This window comes from Rhinolophus sinicus, chromosome 1, assembly GCF_057876585.1.
Source record: "Rhinolophus sinicus isolate RSI-liver-muscle chromosome 1, RSI-T2T, whole genome shotgun sequence".
NCBI lineage: Eukaryota > Metazoa > Chordata > Mammalia > Chiroptera > Rhinolophidae > Rhinolophus > Rhinolophus sinicus.
Window position 1 is genome coordinate 142,977,331 of NC_142501.1, and position 23,291 is coordinate 143,000,621.

Consider the following 23,291-nt stretch of genomic DNA (forward strand, 5'->3'; position numbering starts at 1 on the left):
ATTTCACTTTGTCAGCCAATGCCTTCAAATATTCTCAATTTATAACCTTTATGCCATTCTGGTGGGTTATTTCTGCCTTTAACAAATATCAACACTTTTACTTGAAGGTATCATCAAAACTAAGGTTAAATTTAAATTTATCACTTTGCTATTAACTGCACAAAAATATCACAAAGGTGCTCAAACTGAAAGGAAATTTTCTTCTGGTTCAGCTGTGACTCCAGACAGGATCCAAAGAGGAATTTTACAATCTCATCGGGTTTCATGAGACTTACTTTATTTACCCTTCTGTGTTAGCCGCTTAGGGCACTCTGTCAACCTTAAAAGGGAACAGGAAAGGGTGATTTTGGGATGTTTTTTACAGGGTTCTCTACAATTTCCTGCACTCCTCTTTTGTCAATATCCTGTGTGTGGACAAAAAGGGGTTCTAAGGAAAGTAAGCTGACAGGATGATCTGATCATAAATTCCTATCTGGGCAGGTCATGGCGGGCAGTCATACCCCAGGCATATAGCTTCTTTAGTAAAATGGTTGATCTTTGCCTTAAGCAAGCCCTGTCCATTGTTCTTGTGCCCCTAGGTTAACACACCTGTGAAACGCCAGAGAGGCATATCCAACCTCAAGGGAGCACACAATGTTGTTAACTACCCTGTAATCCAAGACCCACCTTGCTTTCTCCCACCTTCATTTAATCTTCCTTATGTTTCCTTCTTAACTCCAAATGCATAAAGGAAATTGCAAATTGTCATTCTAGGAAGCATTTTTCTCAGTCTGTTGAGATCTTGCTTCCAGGTGTATCATCTAGCTCAAATACATTTTTATAAAAATTCTCTACAGGTTTGGATGTTCTTATGTTAACATTTATTTTTTGTCGTCGGCAGGATTCTGAAGAAGCCCACCTAGGACCACACTGCGGACCTGGACCCAGTGCCAGGCACAAGCAGGGGCTCCCCGCTTTGTGTTGGGCGAATCTTCTCTTGGAATCCCAAACCTACCTGCTTTAGGTAGCAGTTCCTGACTTTATTTGAGCTGTCCTTATATGGGTGCTTTTAATTTCGGCACTTTTTGATTGGCTGAAAAGGAAAATTTAAATTAACATGGGAAATCGTGCCTCCAAGGATGATAAAGCCTATGAAAGTCAGCCTCCCTTTAGCACTCTGATCAGCTTTATGTACAATTAGTATGGAGCCTCAACTTGCGAGTATCTACAGAAATGTAACCAAAAGTGGTATCAGCTTAACATGGCCAAGACAGGCCTCTTGTGATACCTCTAAATTAATTTTTTTTGCATGCTCAATTGGAAAAAGTAGGCTCTAAAATTGAACTGAATGAACGGGATGTTTACCTTGATTGGAATACAGAAGCCTCCTTTAAAAGGAGCACAGATAAACTTTCTTCTCTTCAGGAAGTTCATAAGAAAATTTTAAAGACTGTCTCTGACCTAAAGAAGGCTTCTGAAACTGCTCAATGCCAAGACCCCATTTCTTCCTTTTCTCCAAATGCCCCACTACTTTCTGAGCTGCCTTTTCTGGACCCTCCCTCCCCTTCTCCTCCTTTTCTCTTCTCTACACATCCTCTACCACTACTCTCTACTGACCAGGGGAAACCAAGCATAGAAAGCGAGACCAGGATAGAAAACACAGAAATTCTGGCAGCTCCCCTTCGAGAAGCTAGTCTAGGACAAGGGGAGCCAGCAATAATTTACTCTCCTTGGACTAACGCAGAATAAAGGAATCTAACTAAACATTTTCCTGATCCTCTCTAATACCCTTTTGGGTAAAAACTGATGAAACTGTACTTGATTTCTTTGAATGTTTTGAAAAAGCATTCAAACAATATTCAGGATTGTCTCCAGACAGCTGTAAGGATCATCAAAATGATCTGATGCTTAATTTTGCATTTCTGGAAGGGTTATGTGAGGAACTTATAACTCTGATGAAAGAACCTGAATTAAACTGGCTGACCACACGTGCTGATAAACTAGCAACTCTAGCTGATCAACTATTTAAAACTACTCAAAAGGAAGAAAAAGACAAAGCTACTAAAATTATGAATTTACAGCTCTAGTAACTAAGCAATCAGGTCAGACCTCCGCGAAGGCCTTCCCAACGAGGGGAAAGGAGAGTCTGCTTTCATTGAAAAAGCCAGGTCATCTGAAGGATTATAGAAAGCTAAAACGGGATTTAGAAAAAGAAAGGAGCAGGAGCAAGTGTAGGACTTCTCTGAGGACGATGAGGGCATCTCCGTTCTCCTTACCAATACTTTAGGAGACACTGAAATTACCATAAAAGGGAAAACTACTAAGGTCCTTGTAGATATGGGGCTACTTTATCTGTTCTTAGCCCTACCCAATTACGTTGCCCTCTCCCTTGGAGTAAAACTTCGATATAAATGATAGGGCTAGCTAATCAACCAGTGTCTGTTTTTAAATCAGAACCCACTTCCTTTCAGCAGGGGAATGTTACAGGACAACATACGTTTTTGCTAATCAAATTTGACCCAATTTACCTGATAGTATGAGACTCTTAAAATCCATGACTCCCACAGATCCTTTTCTCAAAAGGGTGAAATGTATTTAGAACTAAATGAATCAGGTGTTGAACTAATTCAGAAAATGATTTTAAAGGAACCTCCACAAGACAAATGTTTGCTGCAGAATGTTCCTACGAGGTCGGGCAATTAAGTTCACGAATTCATCCTAGAAAAAGTGCTACATACATCATTGCTGAATATCACTATGGTCACCTTCAAAGTACTCCCCTTGGGAAGCTATGCACCGACACCAGCACCTAGTCCATCCTTCAAAGCAATTTTGGAAATCTTTTTCTGGAATGGCCATCAGAGCTGTGGACATATTACCTTTGATGTCCTGAATGTTATCAAAATGTCTTCCTTTCAATATGTCCTTTATCTTCGGGTAAAGAAAGAAGTCATTGGAGGCCTGATCAGTGAGTAGGGAGGGTGTTTCAATGCAGTTATTTGTTTAGTGGCTAAAAACTCCCTCACAGACAGTGCCGTGTGAGCTGGCGCATTGTTGTGATGCAAGAGCCATGAATTGTTGGCGAAAAGTTCAGGTCATCTAACTTTTTCATGCAGCCTTTTCAGCACTTCCAAATAGTAAACTTGGTTAACTGTTTGTCCAATTGATACAAATTCATAATGAATACTCCCTCTGATATCAAAAAAGGTTAGCAACATCATTGCAACAAGTTCGCGAACTTTATTGTCAGGCCTTGTATGGAACTCTGAGCTCTGTCCATACAGATATTTGCAAGATCAAGTCAGCCATTCTTATCAAAATAACTAATGACAATACTTGGCCTCTACCTAATATTCACCAATATCTTTTAAGACCTGATGCGCTACTTGGAATTAAGCCCATTATATAAGATTAGTTAAAAGGGAGGCTTATAATTCCATGTATGAATCACTGTAAGTCTATCCTTCCAGTAAAGAAACATAATGGAAAAGATTGGAGATTTGCATAGGATCTCAGAGCTATAAATAAAATAGTTATTCCCAGACATCCTGTGCTTCCAAATCCACATACCTTATTATCAGCCATTCCTGTGGACTGCCAATATTTTTCAGCAATAGATTTATGTAGTGCCTTCTTCAGCATTTCCTATAGAAAAAGACAGTCAATATAATATCTCTTGGCCTGGGAAGATTGCCAATTTACTTGGACTGCAATGCCCCAGAGATATACAGAGTCCCACCTATTTCTCTCAGATACTAAAGGCTGATTTAAATGATGATTTTCCCAGAGATTCCACTCTCATCCAATATGTGGATGATTTATTTTCATGCTCTAAGACATTACTAGACTCCCAAACGGACACAATTTACCTATTACAACAGCTAGCTATAAAAAGATATAAGATCTCAAAAGACAAGCTTCAATTCTGCTTGTCCTAAGTAAAATACCTTGGCCATCTTATATTGAAAGCTATCAATAAACCCTGGAAAACTCAGAGGAATCCTATCCTTTCCTCTTCTAAGAACTAGGAAAGAGCTTAGCGTGTTAGTAGGGCTGTCAGGATACTGTCGCACCTGGGGTCCAAATTAAAAATCAGATCCACTTGATTCAATTCAATGGAATCCTGAAGGGAAACAAGCTGTAAAAGCTCTAAAGGAAGAACTGTCTAAAGCTCCCGCTTTGGGACACCCTAATTATAAACTTCCTTTTCATAGATGAGAATAAAAGAAATGCTTTGGGAGTTCTAACTCAGAACCATGGAGATCATCACAGCCCCACAGGACATTATAACAGTCAGCAGTTAGACTGAAGAGTAAAGGGCTCCCTCTCTGTATGAGGACCATCTCTGCTACAGCCATGTTATGTAAACAAACAGAAGTGACAGTCAGAAGCTCTCCTTTAACCATTTATGCTTCTCACTCTGTTGAATCTGGGCTAAACTCTCACCATACTCAGCGTTACTCAGTCAGTTGACTGGCTTATTAAGAAGTACTGCTTTGTGCACCTAATATTACTTCGTCCAGTAAAGCAACTTTACTGCCTTCTTTATAAGGATGAAGATGATCATGATTATATTTTACTTACTGACTACCTGCTTGTTTCTAGGAATGATTTACAGGAAACTCCTGTTGATAATGCTGACTTAATTGATTTTACAGATGGAGTTTATCTCAAAGATGAACAGGGACATAACTGATATGCAGTAATTTCCACGGTGGATGTAATTGAAAGTTCTTATTTACCTCAAATAAGATCTTCCCAACTAGCCAAATTAATTGCTCTAATTTGAGCTTGTCAACTGGCCAAAGACAAATAGCCAATACTTATACAGCTAGTCACTATGCTGTTAGTGTAGCTCATGACTTTGGAATGCTATGGAAGCAGTGAGGCTTCTTAACTTCCTCAGGGCAGTCTATAAAGAATGGAAGACAGGTTGCCGAATTATTAGATGCCACACAGCAACCGAGACAACTGGCAATTATCAAAATTCCAGGACATTCTAAAGCTGCCACCATGGAAGCAAAAGGAAATACTTTAGCTGATGCTGCAGCTAGACAAGCAGCACTAAGTAATAATTATCCAGACCTGACAATGTTCTTTGCTCCCTGCTGTATCAGTAAAAGGCTGTCTTTTACAGCTCCGAAAGACAGCTACAGAGAGAGAAACAAAGATATGGCAACAAAAAAGGAGATCCGTTGACCCAGACAAACAGATATGGCTAGGACCCAATGGGAAAGCGGTATTACCTACAGGGGCTCCCTTGCCTATACTTCAATATGTACATGAACCAGTACACTGGGGTCGTGAAAACATGACTGTATGGAGTAAATAATGTTACTAGAAACCTTCTCCCATTGTAGCTCATAATGTGTACAACAGATGTTCTATCTGTCCAAAATATAACCCTGACCAACCACTTTACAAATCCCAGGGACATTTCCTCCTCCCTATAGGTTGATTGAGGTATGACAGCTGGATTATATATATATCCAAATGCCACAATCTCAAGGACACAAATATGTGTTAGTTATGATTTAAATTTTCTCTCCTTAGTTGAAGCATTCCCTTGTAGGAGAGCAACCACCCTAATGATAGGTAAATATTTACTGAAGAAAACAATTCCCAACTGCCAGTCAAGATGGCAAAGTAGGTAAAGTCTGTGCTTGCCTCTTCCCACAACCACATCAAAATTGCAACTCAATTTTAGAACAACCATCATTGAGCATCACCTGATGACTTGCTGAACAGAAGTCCTGTAACTAAGGATATAAAGAAGACAACATGTTGAGACTGGTAACATGGCCGAGGTGCAGAATGGGCAGGTCCCACACCCACGACGTGGTAATTAAGAATCGGGAGGGACATCTCGGCTGCAGAGGTCCCCCCTGAGGAGTGAGGCATCCCAGCGTCACACCAGGCTCCCAACCTGGGACACCAGAGCTTGGAAGAGGAGTCCCTATAACATCTGGTTGTCTAAACCACAGCAGGGATTGTGTCCAAGACAAAGGGATGCTGGAGACTGAGGTGCTTCTCTTAAAGTGATTGCGCACAGACTGACTCCCTGACAAACCCACTCGCTCTAATCTCCAGCACAGGGCAGGGGTCAGGGCAACTTTCTCTGGGAAGCGAAGCACTGACAGGCTCATTGTTCCTTTGTTGAACTCTCTTCCCACCCAGGCATCCTGGAGCAGGACAGCACCAAATCTGAGCTCTCCATTAACATGGCCAACACTTTTGCTCCATCCTGGTGATTCCCTGGGACCCAGCTCCACCCAACCCATGTACCTCGCCTGAGCCACTGCCTGCAGCTCCTCCACAAAAGTGACCAGACTCAGAGCATGAGGTGGATTTTCCCCAAACCTCCAAAGGTCCACAAATCTGAAACAAGCAGGGGCCAGACACAGCGTGCCTTATAGCTTCAGCTAAGCGGTCTCAAGCCTAGCGTAAGCAGTGACAGTCTCAGCTTGCATTGGAACACCCATCAGGTGGCCCCAAGCATGCATAAGTGGCAGCCAGTTGACCTGGAACATAGCTTCAACTAAGTGACCACAAGCCCAACACATATGGCGGCTGGCCTCAGCTCACATCAGCGTCCACTGAAGGGCCCCAAACCTGGCACAACTGGCAGCTGGCCTAGGTTTGCAGCATAGCCTCTCCCAAACACCTCCAAGCCCAGCACAAGTGGGAACCAACTACATATCACTTTGTAGCTCCTGCCAAGAGACTCCAAGTCTGGGCCAAGCAGGGGCTGACCTTGGTCAGCACAGGAGATCCTCCCAAGAGGCTCCAGAACAAAACACCAAGTGGCCAGCTTCAGTCCGTGCCAGAGCTCTACCCAAAAAGCTACATGAATGACATGCCTGAAGGATGGACTTGGCGAGCAAACTAAAGGGAATCCCACTCTGTGGGGTCAACCCACACACAACAGCTCCCCTGCTGTAGTTGCAGCTAGCCCTCACAACCAGTCAGCCTGAGAATCAACCCCATCTACTGACACACCAACAGCAATCGAGACTGACCGCAACAGGAGGACACACACAAACCACACAGGGGACACTTCTGGAGCACCCAACTCAGGTGACCAGGGAGACTGTGCCACTGAGCCCCACAGGACACTTTCAACATGAGACCACTCTGCCAAGACTTGGAGACGTAGCAGATCTACTGAACACATACAACACAGGGAGGCAGCCAAAATGAGCCAAAGAAACATGTCCCAGATGAAAGAACTGGACAAAACTCCAGAAAAAGAAACTAACTGAAATGGAGACAAGCAATCTACCAGAGTTCAAAACACTGGTTAATAAGGATGTTCAATGAACTTAGGAGAATAGATGAACTCAGTGAGAACTTTAAAAAACAGATACAAAACATAAAAAAGAAGACAGAAACATAACAAAGAACCAGTCAGAAATGATGAGTAAAATAACTGAAGAATGCATACAAAGGAATAAACATCAGATTAGATGAAGCAGAGGATCGACTCAGAGATCTGGCAGAAAAGGGTAGTGAAAAATACCCAATCAGAACAGCAAAAAGAAAACAGAATTTAAAAAATATGAGGATAGTTTAAGGGAACTCTGCAACAATAAGCATACCAACATTCACACTATAGGGATGCCAGAAGAAGAAAGAGAGCAAAGGATTGAAAACCTATATGAAGAAATAATGACTGAAAAATCCCTTAACAGGGTGAAATAAATAGACATTTAAGTCGAGGAAGTGCAGAGGTTCCCAAACAAGATGAACCCAAAGAGGCCCACACCAAGATACATCATAATTAAAATGCAAAAGGTTAAAGACAAAGAAAGAATCTCAAAAGCAGCAAAAGAAAGAGCAGTCAGTCACATACAAAGGAGCTCCCATAAGACTGTCAACTGATTTCTCAAGAGAAACTTTTCAGGCCAGAAGCAATTGGCACCAAATATTCAAAATGATTAAAGTCAATGACCTACAAACAAGGTTTCTCTAGCCAACAAGGCTATCATTTAGAATCAAAAGAGAGATAAAGAGTTTCCCAGACAAGAAAAAGCTAAAGGAGTTGATCCCCAGAACCAGTATTACAAAAAATGTTAAAAGAACTTCACTAAGTAGAAAAGATTAAAAATATGAATAAGATGGGCCGGCCCGGTGACTCAGGCGGTTAGAGCTCCATGCTCCTAACTCCGAAGGCTGCCAGTTTGACTCCCACAAGGGATGGTGGGCTGCGCCCCCTACAACTAGAAACGGCAACTGGACCTGGAGCTGAGCTGCACCCTCCACAACTAAGACTGAAAGGACAACAACTTGAAGCTGAACAGCACCCTCCACAACTAAGATTGAAAGGACAACAACTTGACTTGGGGAAAAAAAAAAAAAAAAAAGGCCTGGAAGTACACACTATTCCCCAATAAAGTCCTGTACCAAAAAAAAAAGAATAAGAAAATATAGGCAAGAAAAAAATTCTAACTGACAAAGGCAAACAGTAAAAGCAGTGGATCAACTAACTATAAAGCTAGTACAAAGGTTAAAAGACAAAAGAAGGAAGATCCTGTGTAATTACAATTAAGAAATCACATACACAAAGTAAAAAATAACGAAAACATAAATGTGTGGAAGGGTGAGTAAAAATTATGTGATTTTAGAATGTGTTTGAACTTAACTGACCATCAACTTAAAATAGACTGTTACAAACATAGCTTAGTATATATGAGACACTTAACCACAAACCAAAAATCTGTAAGAGATATACAAGAAACAGAGAGAAAAGAATCGAAATATAACACTAAAGTAACCAACCTACAAGAGAGCAAGAGAATAAAAAAGAAACATGGAAGAACTACAAAAATGATAAAAACAAAACAAAACAAAAAAACAGTAAAATGGCAATAACTACATACCTATCAATAATTACTTATATGTAAATAGATTAAGTGCTACAATCAAAACATACGTGGTGGCTGAATGGATAAAAAAACAAGACCCTTACAAATGCTGCCTACAAAAGACCCACTTCTGATCAAAAGACACACCCAACCAAAAGTGAAGGGATGGAAAATGATGTGACATGCAAATGTAAATGAAAAAATCTGGAGTAGCAATTTCTATATCAGACAAAATAGACTTTAAACAAGGGCTATAAGAAGATAAAATGAAGGGCATTTCATAACGATAAAGGGATCAATCTCACAAGAGGATACAACTCTTGTAATCAACTACATATTCAATGTATGAGCACCTAAATATATATAAAGCAAATATCGACAGACATAAAGGGAGAGATTGACAGAAGGCAATAACAGTCAGCAATGTTAAGACTCCATTGACATTAATGTATAGATCATCCAGACTAAATATCAATGAGGAAATAGTGGCCTTAAGTGATATATTAGACCAGTAGATGTAACTGATATTTTTAGGGCATTTCACCCCCAAAGAAGCAGAGTATACATTCTTTCCAAGTACACATGGAACATTTTTCCAGGATAGACCACATGTAAGGCTACAAAACAAATCTCAATAAATTTAAGAAGAATGAAATCATATCAAAAATCTTCAATCACAATGGTACAAAACTAGAAATCAATTGCAAGAAAACTGAAAAACACAAACACATGGAGGCTAAATAACATGATACTAAACAAAGAATGGGTTAACAACGAGATCAAGGAATAAATTAAAATATACCTTGAGACAAATGAAAATTAAAACACAATGACTCAGAATTGATGGAACACAGCCAAAACAGTTCTAAGAGGGAAATTAATAGCAATACCTCAAGAAACAAGAAAACTCTCAAATAAACAATTTCACCTTACACTTAAAGGAACTACAAAAAGAACAAACAAATCCAAAAGTGACTTGAATGAAAAATAAAGATCAGATAGGAAATAAAGGAACTAGAGTCTTAAAAAACAATAGAAAAGCTCAATGAAACCAAGAGCTGGTTCTTTGAAAACAAACAAAAATGATAAATCTTTATCCAGATTCATCAAAACACAGAGAGAGAGCAAGAGAGAGAGCGAGAGAGAGAGAAAAACAGAGAAAGAGAGAGAGCACACATGAGAGCGCTCAAATAAACAAAATCAGGAATGAAAGAGAAGTGACAACCGACACCACAGAAATACAAAGGATTAGAAGAAAATACTATGAGTAACTATATGGCAACAAAGTCGACAACCTGGAAAAAATGGATAAATTCCTAGAAATATACAATCTCCCAAGAATGAATCAGGAAGAAACAGAAAATCTGAAGACTAAAAACTACTAACAAAATCAAATCAGTAATCAAAAAACTCAAAACAAACAAAAGTCCTGGACCAGACGGCTTCACAGGTGACTTTTACCAAACATTTAAAGAAGAATTCATACCTATCCTTATCAAACTATTAAAAAAAAAAAAAATTGAAGAGGAGAGAAGACTCCCAAACTCATTTTTCGAGACCAGCATTACCCTGATACCAAAACCAGCAAAGACATTAAAAAATAAATAAAATAGAGGCCAATATCCTTGATGAACATAAATGCAAAAATCCTCAACAAAATATTAGCAAACCAAATTCAGAAATACATTAAAAAGATCATACACCATGATCAAGTTGGGATTTATTCCTGGGATGCAAGGTTGGTTCAATATCTGTAAATAAACTAACATGATACACCACACAAACAAATTGAAGGATAAAGATCCTGTGATCATATCAATAGATGCAGAAAAAGCATTGAACAGAATCCAATATCCATTTATGATAAAAACTCTCAGCAAAGTGAGGATAGAGGGAACATACTTCAATATAATAAAGGCCATATATGACAAAACCGCAGCTAACATCATACTCAATGGGAAAAGCTAACAGCATTTTGTTTAAGATCAGGAACAAGAAGACACAGATGTCCACTTTCACCACTTTTATTCAACATAGTACTGGAAGTCCTTGCCACAACAATCAGACAAGAAAAAGAAATGAAAGGCATCCAAAGTGGAAAGCAAGAAGTAAAATTGTCATTCTTTGCAGAAGACATGATACTATATATAGAGAACCCTAAAGATTCCATCAAAAAAGTATTTGAACTAATACGAATTTAGAAAAGTTTCAGCATACAAAATTAATATTCAGAAATCAGTTGCATTTTTATACACCAACAACAATCTATCAGAAAGAGAAATTAAGAAAATAATCCCATTCACAACTTCATCAAAAAGAATGAAATACCTAGGATTAATTTAACCAAGGAGAAAACACATTTTTTGCGGGAAACGAGTAAACTCATCATATCGCCTCTAGGTGGAATCGGCAAAAATTTTGCAAAGTAAATAAATAGAGACCTCTTTTTAAACTAAAACACTGAAAGTTTCATAGAAAAATATCAAATAGATCGAAAGATATGAATATTTTACGGAAAGTCTAATTTTGGCGAGAAAATGTCAAAAAAGCCCCGCGTTACGACGCGATTTGGCGGGAAAATGCCCGCTTACAAAGTGTTAAAAACCTGTACTTGGTCAAATATATGGTGATGGAAGGAGAACTGACTCTGGGTGAGTAATAGATGTGAGATATAGATGATGTATTACAGAACTGTACACCTGAAATCTATGCAACTTTACTAACAGTTGTCACTCCAATGAACTTTAATTAAAAACAAAAGAAAAACAAACCTGTACTTGGAAAACTATAAGACATTGAAGAAAGAAATGAAGCATATACTGTGCTCATGGATAGGAAGAATTAACATCGTTAAAATGTCCACACTACCCAAAGCAATCAACAGATTAAATGCAATCCTTATCAAAATACCAATATTTTTTCACAGAACTAGAACAACTAATCCTAAAATTTATATGGAACCACAAAAGACCCAGAATAGCCACAGCAATGTTGAGAAAGACGAACAAAGTTGGAGGTATCACGCTATCTGATATCAAACTATACTATAAGGCTACAGTAATCAAAACAGAATGATCCTGGCATAAAAACAGAAATGTAGAGCAATGAAACAGAATAAAGGGCCCAGAAATAAAACCACGCCTATGTGGTCAATTAATGTATAATAACAACAACAAAAAAGGCAGGAATGTACAATGGGGTAAAGACAGTCCCATCAATAAATGGTCTTGGGAAAAGTGGACAGACACATGCAAAAGAATGAAACTAGAGCACTTTCTTACACCACAAATATGTAAATCAAAATGGATTAAAGACTTAAATAGAAGACCTGAAACCATAAAACTCCTAGAAGAAAATATAGGCAGTAAACTCTTTGACACCTTTTTAGCCATGTTTTTTTGGATATGTCTCCTTGAGAAGTGTAGGAAAAGAAAAAACCAAACGGGACTACATATAACTTAAAAGTTTTTACACAGAGAAGGCAGCCACACAAAACAAAAAGACAACCTACTGAACGGGAAAAGATATTCACCAATGATACATCCAGTAAGAGGTTAATATACAAAATATATAAGGAACTCATACAACTTAACACTAAAAAGAACCCAAACATTCCAATTAAAAAATGGGCAGAGAATCTGAATAGATATTTCTCCAAAGAGGATGTACAGATGGTCAACAGATACAGGAAAAGATGTTCAACATCACTATCATCAGGGAAATACAAATTAAAACCACAGTGAGATATGACCTCATACCTGTCAGAATGGCCATCATCAATAAATCAACAAACAACAAGTGCTGGTGAGGATGTGGAGAAAAGGGAACGCTTGTGCACTGTTGGTAGGATTGCAAATTGGTGTTGCCACTGTGGAAAACAGTATGGAGTTTCCTCAAAAAAATAAAAAATAAAACTACCATAAACCCAGTGATTCCACTTTTGGGTATTTCTCCAAAGAAATCCAAAACACTATTTCCAAAATATATATGCGCCCTACATTCATTGAACTTTTATTTATAATAGCCCAGATATGGAAGCAACCTAAGTGTCCACAGATAGACAAATGGATAAAGATGTAGTACATGTATACAATGGATTACTCAGCCATAAAAAAGAATAAAATGTTGCCATTTGTGACAATGTGGATCAACCTGGAGCATATTATGCTAAGTGACATGTCAGACTGACAAAGACAAATGTCACATGATCTCACTTATATGTGGGATCCAAAAAACAAAAGAAATGAACAATTAAAATAGAAACAAACTCACAGATACAGAAAACAGACCAGATGGGAGGGGGTTGGGGGATAGGTGTAAAAGGTAAAAGGATTAAGAATTATAAATTGCTAGTTATAAAAAATAATTACGGGGATGTAAAGTACAGCATAGGGAATACAGTCAATAATATTGTAATTACTCTATGTGTGTTGTCGGATGGGTACTAGACGTATTGGGGTGATCACTTCATAAGGTATATAAATGTATAATCACTACATAGTATATCTCAAACTAACATAATACTGTATGTCAACTGTAATTGAAAAATAAATTTAAAAAAAAATTCCCAACTGAGGAAATTTCTGAGCTACATAGTGACTGAGGGACTCATTTCACTTGACAAATAATGCAACCCATTTGTAACATTTGGCCTATTGCACAGCATTTTTGTTGTGCTTATCATCTCCACGTCTCTGGATTGGTGGAATGTACCTATGGTAAAATTAAAATTATAACTAAATTTTCAGCTTTATCTCTCCTTTGGTCAAAAGCTCTCCTTACAGTACTCCTCAAGCTGAGATCTACTCCTTTTGATAAACACAGCCTTTCCTTTCTGAAATAGTGACTGGTTGCTCTAGGCATCTGGATGAAGGGGCATATGAACCACCCTTATTAAGAAAGAGGAGACGTTCTGCATTATTGTCAAGGACTTATAACTAGTTTAAAGAAATGATAAATTAGTAACTGATGCATTTCATAGTGTGCTCTCCAGAGACAAAAACTTCTAAACCATGGCTTACAGCCTGGAGATTTTGTTTTTTGGAAGAGACTCCAAATAAGCGACTCTCTAACCTCCTTGGAAGGGACCTTTATCAGGTGTTACTAATCCATATTTAGCTAAACTTAAAGGGATTAACTCATGGAGTCACATCTCTTGACTAAAAAAGGAAACATCTGCCCTTGTCTCTCAGAGGTGCCTCCACCTACAACAGACATCAAAGACTCCTCTAGGATGAGAAGCTGCTGACATCAGAGGTGGGCAGCTATCCCAAGACCTCAAGAAGACCTGGAAACCTACGGATTGATGCTGAATCAAACCATTTTTTTGGGTTGTCTTTACCTGTCCTGCTGATGTTATTAGCTATAACAACAGTTATAACTTGTTCTTTGGGTTTTTCTATATAGTCCAACTGTTTATGATTACTGAAGATATCTAAGATAAATGTCAATACTCTTTGACTTTTGCAAATGTTATACTAGATGCCAAATACATTAAAAATGACACAGAAAGCAAAACTCGGATCACAATAGTTCACAGGATAGAACTGATCCAGAGCATTTTTTCACAATAAAGGCCAAGACCTGACTGCCTTCCATTTACCTGCCTTTCTCCCTTTGGGAAACTTAGGCCTCAACTCACATTCCATGGTTATGTTATTGCCCTATCCCCAAAGGTCAAGGTGATGTCAATACTGAGCCTTCCTAGTCCCATGAGACCGCCCTATCAGACCAAAAGGTTGGTCATCAATGCATCCTTTGGTTGATGTATGACCAAAAGAGGGAACTGAAGATGAAAAAGGGGTTCTATGTAGAGTAACCTCACAGGGTGATCGGATTATAAATTCCTATCTGGGCAGGTCATGGCGGGCAGTCATACCCCAGGCATATACCTTCTTTAGTAAATGGTTGATCTTTGCCTTAAGCAAGCCCTGTCCATTGTTCTTGTGCCTCGAGGTTAACACACCTTTGAAACGCCAGAGAGGCATAACCAACCTCAAGGGAGCACACAATGTTGTTAATTATCCTGTAATCCAATCCCTACCTTGTTTTATCCTACCTTCTTAATCTTCCTTACTTCACTCCATTCCAAATGTTGCCAGGCAACCCTGCTGTTCCCAAATACCTGAACTCTGTCACAAGCTGTGCTTACTTACAGGAACTAAGGCAAACTACTTACGGTTAACCAGAACACCTGCAGACAGCTCAACAACAGAACCAGCCTGGCACTGAGGGCATTCAAAATCATCCCCCCAATCACGGCCCAATTCCAGTGATCACTCTGGAATGTTTTCATTAACATTAAAAATCACTCCCTGAGGGAGCAATGCACATTAGTAGGCATAATTAGTGCCGTCAGGACTGCACATATCCCAGCTCTTCCCGGAAATCGCTGCCCCTTTACTGAGAACTCCCCACTCCCTGATCCCTGCCTACCCAATCAGTTTCTTTAAAACCTCCCCAAACCCTAACCAGAGAGAGAAGGTGTCTTTAGAGCATGCGCTCATCCTTCTCCATTCCTTGATCAAAGAATAGTTGCTGTTCTGCTTTACCGAACTCAGTCTTGTTCTATTGGTGCGATGGGCACTGGGCAGAAAGACCCGAAAAGGTCTGTAACCCAAACGCCTAAAAAAAACCTGCAAACTGTCATTCTAGGCAGCATTTTTCTCAGTCTGTTGAGATCTTGCTTCCAGGCATATCCTCTTTGGCTCACATAAATTTTTATAAAAATTCTCTACAGGTTTGGACGTTAAGTCAACAAGTAGATCTCAGCAGGTCCGAAAAACCATTAGAAGCAGCTGTTCTGAGCTGTGGAGCCCGGGAATGTAAATCTCTTTTACATTAAGGGAGAACCAGTTTCTGGCCTTTGCACCAAACCGCAGCCCAGGTGCCCTCTGGTCTCCATTGGCCACTTGCTAGGACCTGGGCCATTTCATTTCCTACAAGGACGGGGACATACCTGCGCTTAGAACTCGGAGCGCTGCAGCCCCGCAGACGCTGGAGACAAACTCCCCAGGCCCAAGGTCGGTCTGGGAAGGGCTCTCGACCCCGCAGGCGGAGCCACCCCGAACCAGCCACAAAGTAGCTGAGGCCGCGCCCTGCGGAAGCAAATCTCAAAGTTGTTATCCCGCTAGGCCTGCCCCGGGGAACCCTCCAGGCGGCTCCGCGCGGTGTCTGTGCCTCGCCCGGCCCCGGGACGGGCACAGCCGCACGCCCCTCCGGGCCGCCGAGGGCTGCTCTACCCCTCGGTTCTGGCCGCCGGGAGCAGCGGAGCTCCGGGCGGGCAAAGCTCGAGGGGACGCGGGGCGAGCCCAGCCCCAACCCTGCCCGTGGCCCGCCAGGTGTCCTCCCCGCCGCAAGGGGCTGGAGACCGGACCCACACTCACCACCCAACTCCGCAGGACAAAGAAGCCCGCCAACCAGGGAAACTCAGCTGTTAGTACCGGACCCGAAGGAGGGCTACGGAGCCGGCAGCCAATCCCCGGGCGGCGAGGGCGGGGCGGGGCGGAGAGAGGCGGGCCCAGGAATTGTTGCTCCTAGCTTTGGCTACTTCGGCTACTAGATGACTGCAAGAAGCATCCTTTTTGGGTCCCCAGGGAGACCAAACGTTAGATCGGGTTTCATCTATGGTCTCCCCAGGCCTTGACCCTAATGTATCTGGTTCTCTCAGGCCAACGTGCCTTCCACAAGAACTGTCCTGGCGAGGCCCTCGCCCTTGACCTCTCCCGGGCTCAGCATCTGGGCCAGGGCTCAGGGTCACACAGCCTCCTGGAATGCTGAGTTGCTCTTTCCTATGTTATAGGTTGGTGCAAAGGTAACTGCGGTTTTTGCAATTATTTTTAACTTTTTAAACCGCAATTAATTTTGCGCCAGCAGAATACATTCCCCACTTTTGAGTTCCTGTTATGTGTCATGCACCCTTCTCATCCTTACATGGACGAAACAAAGGCCTTTAAACTTCTTGTAGTGGAGAACAAAAAAATCAAGATGTAAATATAAAATACATCTTAGGGTGCTCAGTGCTAAGGTGAGAAAATTAAGTATGTACTACAACTTGGAAAACTAAAAATAACAAATAGTGTTTTTTGTGAATACATGCCCCTTCTGACACTAAGAAACAGAGACACAAAACTCATGAGTGGTGTTACTGTGTGGCTTTTGAAAATATATTTTACTGCAGAAATGACTAAATATGATGAAAAGTTCTTTACCAGGAATGAAGTCTGGTTGGCACACTGCACACCTGAGTAGGGTCCTATTTTGATCGATATTTGATAACACAGAGACTAAGGTATGAGATAGACAAGAGCCATTGTCCTGGAGTGCAGGACACACGGTCTACTGTCCTGGTGACAGCCTACGACAGCGAGGAGAGACCCAGGAACATGACAACCGTCATGGGGATGGGCTAGTGGCCTGTGAAACCCTCAGCTTCCTGGGCCGTCCTCCCCCTGAATGGGCCTGCAGCCTGCTTTGTTCTTCCCAGTCCTGGCAGCTGGAGGGGAGCCCTTACCTCCCCGGCAGGATCACGCCTGCCTCTCTGGTCTGGGCTCCAGCCCCACTGGCCTCATCAGCCCTCCCAAGGCCATTCTTCATTTTTGTCTCCTGCCTCTTCACTGACTTCCTCTGTCTTTTCTCTTTTGTCTGGATCAAGATGCGGGTTTAACCACCACTCATACTGCCCTTCGCTAATGGTGACTCAGCACCCTATTTCTAACTATGTTTACGGCGTTGATTTCTCTTTCCCTCCCTCTTCCTTTTAAATTAAATTGACGTTTTATTTTCCCCATGCTGTTTTTACCTAGTAACATATGTGTGTTTTCACAGTATAGTTGAATGGGCCAGGGGTAAGGAGAACAGTGGTTATGAAATAAAGTGAAAAGAGAGAAATGCTCAATCATTGGGGGCATAGTCTCGTGTTGGGATGTGTTTATTCATTTAGAGAATCCATGTGTACTGAGAACCTACCGTAAGCCAAGGACTGTGGTAGACCTGGAGATAAATAGTGAGAAAAAGACCTAAAACATGGAATTGCCCTTAGTGAACTTTTAGTCTAATGGGTAAAAGAGACAATAATACAAGAATAACATTTAAAAATGTAAAATTACCACTTAACAAGAGCTTAAATGGAGGTCAAATACTCAGCTGTGAGGTTGAGGAAGGGATGATTAAGCAGAAAATAGAAGATGAGTTTATTAGGAAAAGGAGAGCTAGCTTGGGGTATAATTCCAGGCAGAAGGAAGAGCAGGAAGAGCAGTGTGTGTCTAGGAAGGAGCTCAGTGCATTCATGGAAATGAAGGAAGGCTACTGTGACTCCTGCACAAAAAGCCGTGAGGTGGGAATGGACAGAGATGAAGGATAAAACATGACAGAAACTGGCCCGCAGGGATGGTGGGGAGGGAATGTGGTGGGAGATACTGTGGCTGCCAGACCATGCCTTGTAGATCATCTTTAAAATGCCCATAAATCATGTTCATTAATAATGTATAAATGCAAGTCAATAAAAAGTTGAAGTTTGCAAGGCTGGCATGTGTTCAGGCCAGAGTGTCAAGGATGCCAAGAACTGACCTTTATTGTACACTTACTACCTGCTCCATCTGTGCTCCTTTAACTGCTCTACAGAGCTCACCTCATCTAATTTTTTCAGCTACCTGCAGGTTACAGTAGGTACAATGAAATTCCTCATTTGGTACCTGAGGATCCACAGGTTGGTAATATTTTGTGAGAGCTATTCTCATCCCAGCCTAATAGTACACATGGCACTTCTAAACCGTGTGACAGCTCGTGGCACAAGTTTCACCCCAACACTGGTACACAAACACAAAAACTTAGGGAAGGAAACTGAAATCATAACTGCAGTGGCCAGATGGTGGACACAGGATGGCAGCATGGAATTCTAAATTTCTGTAACTTTGAAGGTGCTTTTTCTTAAGTCATTGTGGGATTTAATTTAGAACACTTTAAAGTCCAGAACTATATTAAGAGAGCTATATTAGAAGTTGCAAGTTGACTGGCTCAACCTAAACAATAGTGCTTATTGTCGTATAATGTTTCATTATAGTGGATTATTTTTTAAAATAAACGTATTTTCCAATTACATTTGACATAAAATATTCTATTAGTTTGAGGTGTACAACATAGTAATTATACATTTATATAACTTAAGAAGTGATCACCCTGATATGTCTAACACCCATCTGACAACATACATAGTTTTTACAATATTATTGACTATGTCCCTTATGCTGTACTTTACAGCCCCATAACTATTTTTATAACTGGCAATTTGTACTTCTTAATCCCTTTCCTGGGTATTTATCCAAAGAAATTAAAAACACTAATTCAAAAAGATATATGCACCCCTATGTTTACTGCAGCAATATTCACAATAGCCAAGATATGGAGACAACTGAAATGCCCATTAATAGACAATTGAATAAATAAATTGTGGTATATTTATACAACGGAGTATTACTCTGCCATAGAAAAGAATGACATTTTACCATTTGCAACAATATGGATGGACCTAGAGGATAGTATACTAAGTGAAATAAGTCAGACTGAGAAAGACAAATACCATATGATCTCACTTATATGTGGAATTTAAAGAACTGAATAAATGAACAAACAAAACAGAAATACACTCATAGATAGAGAACAAACTGATGGTTACTAGAAATGAGGGGTTTTGGAGGGATGGGTGAGAAAGGTGAAGGGGTTACGAAGTACACATTGGTAGTCACAAAATAGTCACTGGATGTGAAATACAGTATGGAAAATATAGTTAATAATATGGTAAAAACTATGTATAGTGTCAGATGGGTACTCAACACCCATCAGGGGGAATCACTTCATAAATTATGTAAGAACCTAACCACTGTGCTGTCCACCTGAAACTAATACCGAATGTCAAGTATAATTTTAAAAAATATAGTCACATAACGTACAGTATAGGGAATATAGTCAATGGTATTGTAATAGCTAGGTATGGTGTCAGATGGGTAGTAGACTTGCTAGGATTATCACGTTGTGAGGGGTGTCTAATCATTATGTTGTTTTGTACACCTGAAACTAATAATAAATAAATATATATATAACAAAAAAAATAACAATTAAGTCCATCTGGTCTAATGTGTCATTTAAGGTCACTGTTTCCTTGTTGAATTTCTGTCTGGATGATCTACGCATTGACGCCAATGGGGTTTTAACCACCTACTGTGGGGTTTTAATCACCTACTATGATTGCCTTCTTTCCATTTCTCCCTTCCTGTCCATCAATATTCACTTTATATGTTTAGGTGCCCCCAGGTTGCATGTGTAGATGTTTACAACAGTTATATCCTTTAATTGGATTGATCCCTTTGTTGTTATGAAATGCCCTCCTTTTCTCTTGTTATTGTCTGTGTTTTGAAGTCTATTTTGTCTGTTTTAGCTATTGCTACTCAGATTTTTTTTCAATTTCCATTTGCATATCATGTCATTTTCCATCCCTTTACTTTTAGTCTGTTTGTATGTCTTTCAATCTGAAGTGGGTTTTTGGTAGGCAGCATATATATGGTTCTTGTTTTGTTTTAATCCATTCAACTGCCTTGTGTCTTTTGATTGGAGGATTTTATTCATTTACATTTAAAGTAATTATTGATAGGTATGTAGTTTTAACATTTTATTAATTGTTTTCTGATTGTTTTTGTATGTTCCTTTCTTATTCTCTTGCTCTCTTGTCTTGTAGGTTGATGACTTTTTATAGTATTATGTTTGAAATCTTTTCTCTTTCCTTCTTGTATAGATTTTTGGTTTATGGTTACTATGTGCTTCATATATACCAAGCTATATTTATAGCAGTCTATTTTAAATTAATGGTCACTTAATTTCGAACACATTCTAAAATCACTATAATATTTACTCACCTCCTCCATATTTATGTTTTTTTTGTCATTTTTTAACCTTTTCTGTGTTTTGTGTATCCCTAAATTTATTTTGTAATTATACATAATTTTCCTATTTTTGTCTTTTAACCTTTGTATTATTGGCTTTATAGTTAGTTGATCCACTGCTTTTATTAAGTGTTTGCCTTGTAAGTGAGAATATTTTCTTTATTTCTAATTCATTTTTTTTTTAATCTTTTCCTTTCTACTTAACAAAGTCCTTTTAACATTTCTTGTAATTCAGGTTTAGGGGTGATAACCTCCTTTATCTTTTTCTTGTCTGCGAAACTTTATCTGTCCTTTGATTCTAAATGACAGCCATGCTTGCTAGAATAATCTTGGTTTGTAGGTTTTTGCCTTTCATCACTTTGAATATTTAGTGCCATTCCCTTCTGGCCTAAAAAGTTTCTGTTGTGAAATCAGCTAACAGTCTTATGGGACCGCCCTTGTAGGTAACTACCTGCTTTTCTCCTAGTACTTTTAAGACTCTCTCTTTTCCTTTAATCTTTGACATTTTAATTATGAGGTGTCTTGGTGTGGGCCTCTTTGGGTTCATCTTGTTTGGGACTTTCTGCACTTCCTGGACTTGTATGTCTATTTCCTTCACCAGGTTAGAGAAGTTTTCACTTACTATTTCTTCATATAAGCTATCAATCCCTTTCTCTATCTCTTCTCCAGAGATGCCTATGATACAAATGTTGGTATGCTTGGTATTGTCCTAGAGACCCCTTGAACTATCCTTATTTTTAAATTTTTAAAATGTTCTTATTGGGTGTTTCACTACCTTTTCTTCCAGATCACTGATTTGATTATTTGCTTCATCTAATCTGATGTTGATTCCTTCTAATGTATTCTTCATTTCAGTTATTGTATTCTTTAGTTCTTAATGGCTGGTTTTTTGTGTGTGATTTCCATGTCCTTCTTTGTGTTTTCTCTTTGTTGAAGTTCTCACAGAGTTCATCTATTCTTCTTCTAAGTTTATTGAGCATCCTTACAACCAGTGTTTTGAACTCTGGTAGTTATTTGTCTCCATTTTGGTTAGTTCTTTTCTCTGGAGTTTTGTTCAGTTATTTCATTTGGAACATATTTCTTTGTCTCCTCATTTTGGATGCCTCCCTGTGTTTGTTTATATGTAATCAGTAGATCTGCTGCATCTCCCAGTCTTGACAGACTGGCCTTATGTTGAAAGTGTCCTGTGGGACCCTATGGTACTGTCTCCCTGGTCACCTGTGACGGGTGCGCCAGGGGTGTCCCCTGTGTGGATTGTGTATGTCCTCCTATTGTAGTTAGGCCTTGACTGCTGCTGGCATGTCAGTCAGTGGCATTGACCCTCAGGCTGACTTCCTGTGAGGAGTGGTTGTGACTATAGTGGGTGAGCTGTTGGGCAACAGTGACCTCATGGACTCGAAGTCACTTTAGCATGGCTTTGGTGACAGGAGAGTTCCCCCTTTGAGTGTGTCATCTGTTGAGTTGGTTAGGTGGGTCTCTGATGTAGTCTGAAGGCAGACACTGGGTGTGTTGGATCTACAGCCTTTTGTGACAGGTTCTGGTGCAGACCAAAGTCAGCTGCCTCTTGTGCAAAGCTTGGGGTCACTTGCTAGGAGCTACAAACTGATATGTGGTTGGTTGCCATTTGTGCTGGGCTTAGAGGAACTTGGGAGAGGCTATGCTGTGAGCAGCACCTGGCTGCTACTGGCGCTTAGCTTGGGACTCTTTAGTAGGCCCTACGATGTGAACTGAGGCCAGCCATCACTTGTGTCAGGCTTGTGGCCACTTAGTTGGAACTATGTTCCAGGCCAGGACTGGCCGCTACTTATGCCAAGTTTGGGGCCATCTGATGGGAGTTACAATACAACACAAAGATTGCCGTTTACACTGAGATGGAGGCCACTTTGCAGGAGCTACAATGTATGCTGAGGCCAGAAGCTCCTTACGTGGTATTTGTGGACCTTTGAGAAAGTCTGGAGGCCAAGCCTAAGGCAGCCACCGCTTATGTGGAGTTTGTGATCCTTTGAGTCTGCAGCATGAGCCAAGCCTGGTAGCTTTGTGGAGGAGCCAAATGAGTGAGTTGTGTGGGGCAGGGTCTCAGGGAATCACCAGGATGGGGTGAATGGTTAATAGAGAACACAGATTTAGTGCCCTCCTGCGCTGGACCAGCTGGGTGGGAGGAGAGTTCAACAAAAGAACAGTGGTGCCTGTCAGAGCTTCTGTCCCCAGAGTTGCCCTGAATCCTGCCCCTCCAGCCCTCTCCCTGAAGTTAGTTAATTTAGTTCTTCCCCATATGTCCTGGGTGCTTTTAGAGCTGCTGTCCCAGCACTGGAACTTAAGAGTGAATTTGTGTGCTGACCCTTTAAGAGCAGCATGTGTCAGTTTCCCACAGCACTTTGTCTCTCTGGGACACAAGCCTCACTGGTTTTGACGGCCAGATGTTATAGGGACTCCACTTCTCAGCACTGGTGCCCCAACTGGAGAGCTCGGCGTGGGGAAGGAACACTTAACTCTTCAGTGAAGAGCTCTGCAGCTG

General features: G+C 40.4%; 1 protein-coding gene and 1 non-coding gene across 3 annotated transcripts in view; both read right to left on the reverse strand.

The window, feature by feature from the left end:
- Nucleotides 1-210: 210 nt before the first annotated feature.
- LOC141570293 (small nucleolar RNA SNORA26) lies at nucleotides 211-332 on the reverse strand. The gene has a single exon (XR_012494298.2). It is a non-coding gene; the product is annotated as a small nucleolar RNA SNORA26 (small nucleolar RNA).
- Nucleotides 333-3,548: 3,216 nt separating this feature from the next.
- SCFD2 (sec1 family domain containing 2) overlaps nucleotides 3,549-23,291 on the reverse strand; it is a 455,173-nt gene continuing 435,430 nt past the window's right edge. Inside the window, exons 12-13 of one of the 2 annotated variants that reach the window (XM_088790215.1) lie at nucleotides 15,802-15,940; nucleotides 3,549-3,624 (exon numbers count right to left, since the gene is read on the reverse strand). The gene's annotated coding sequence lies outside the window, so the exon portion shown is untranslated. The remainder of the gene's footprint in view (nucleotides 3,625-15,801; nucleotides 15,941-23,291) is intronic. The other variant, XM_019740184.3, reaches the window with a different exon arrangement.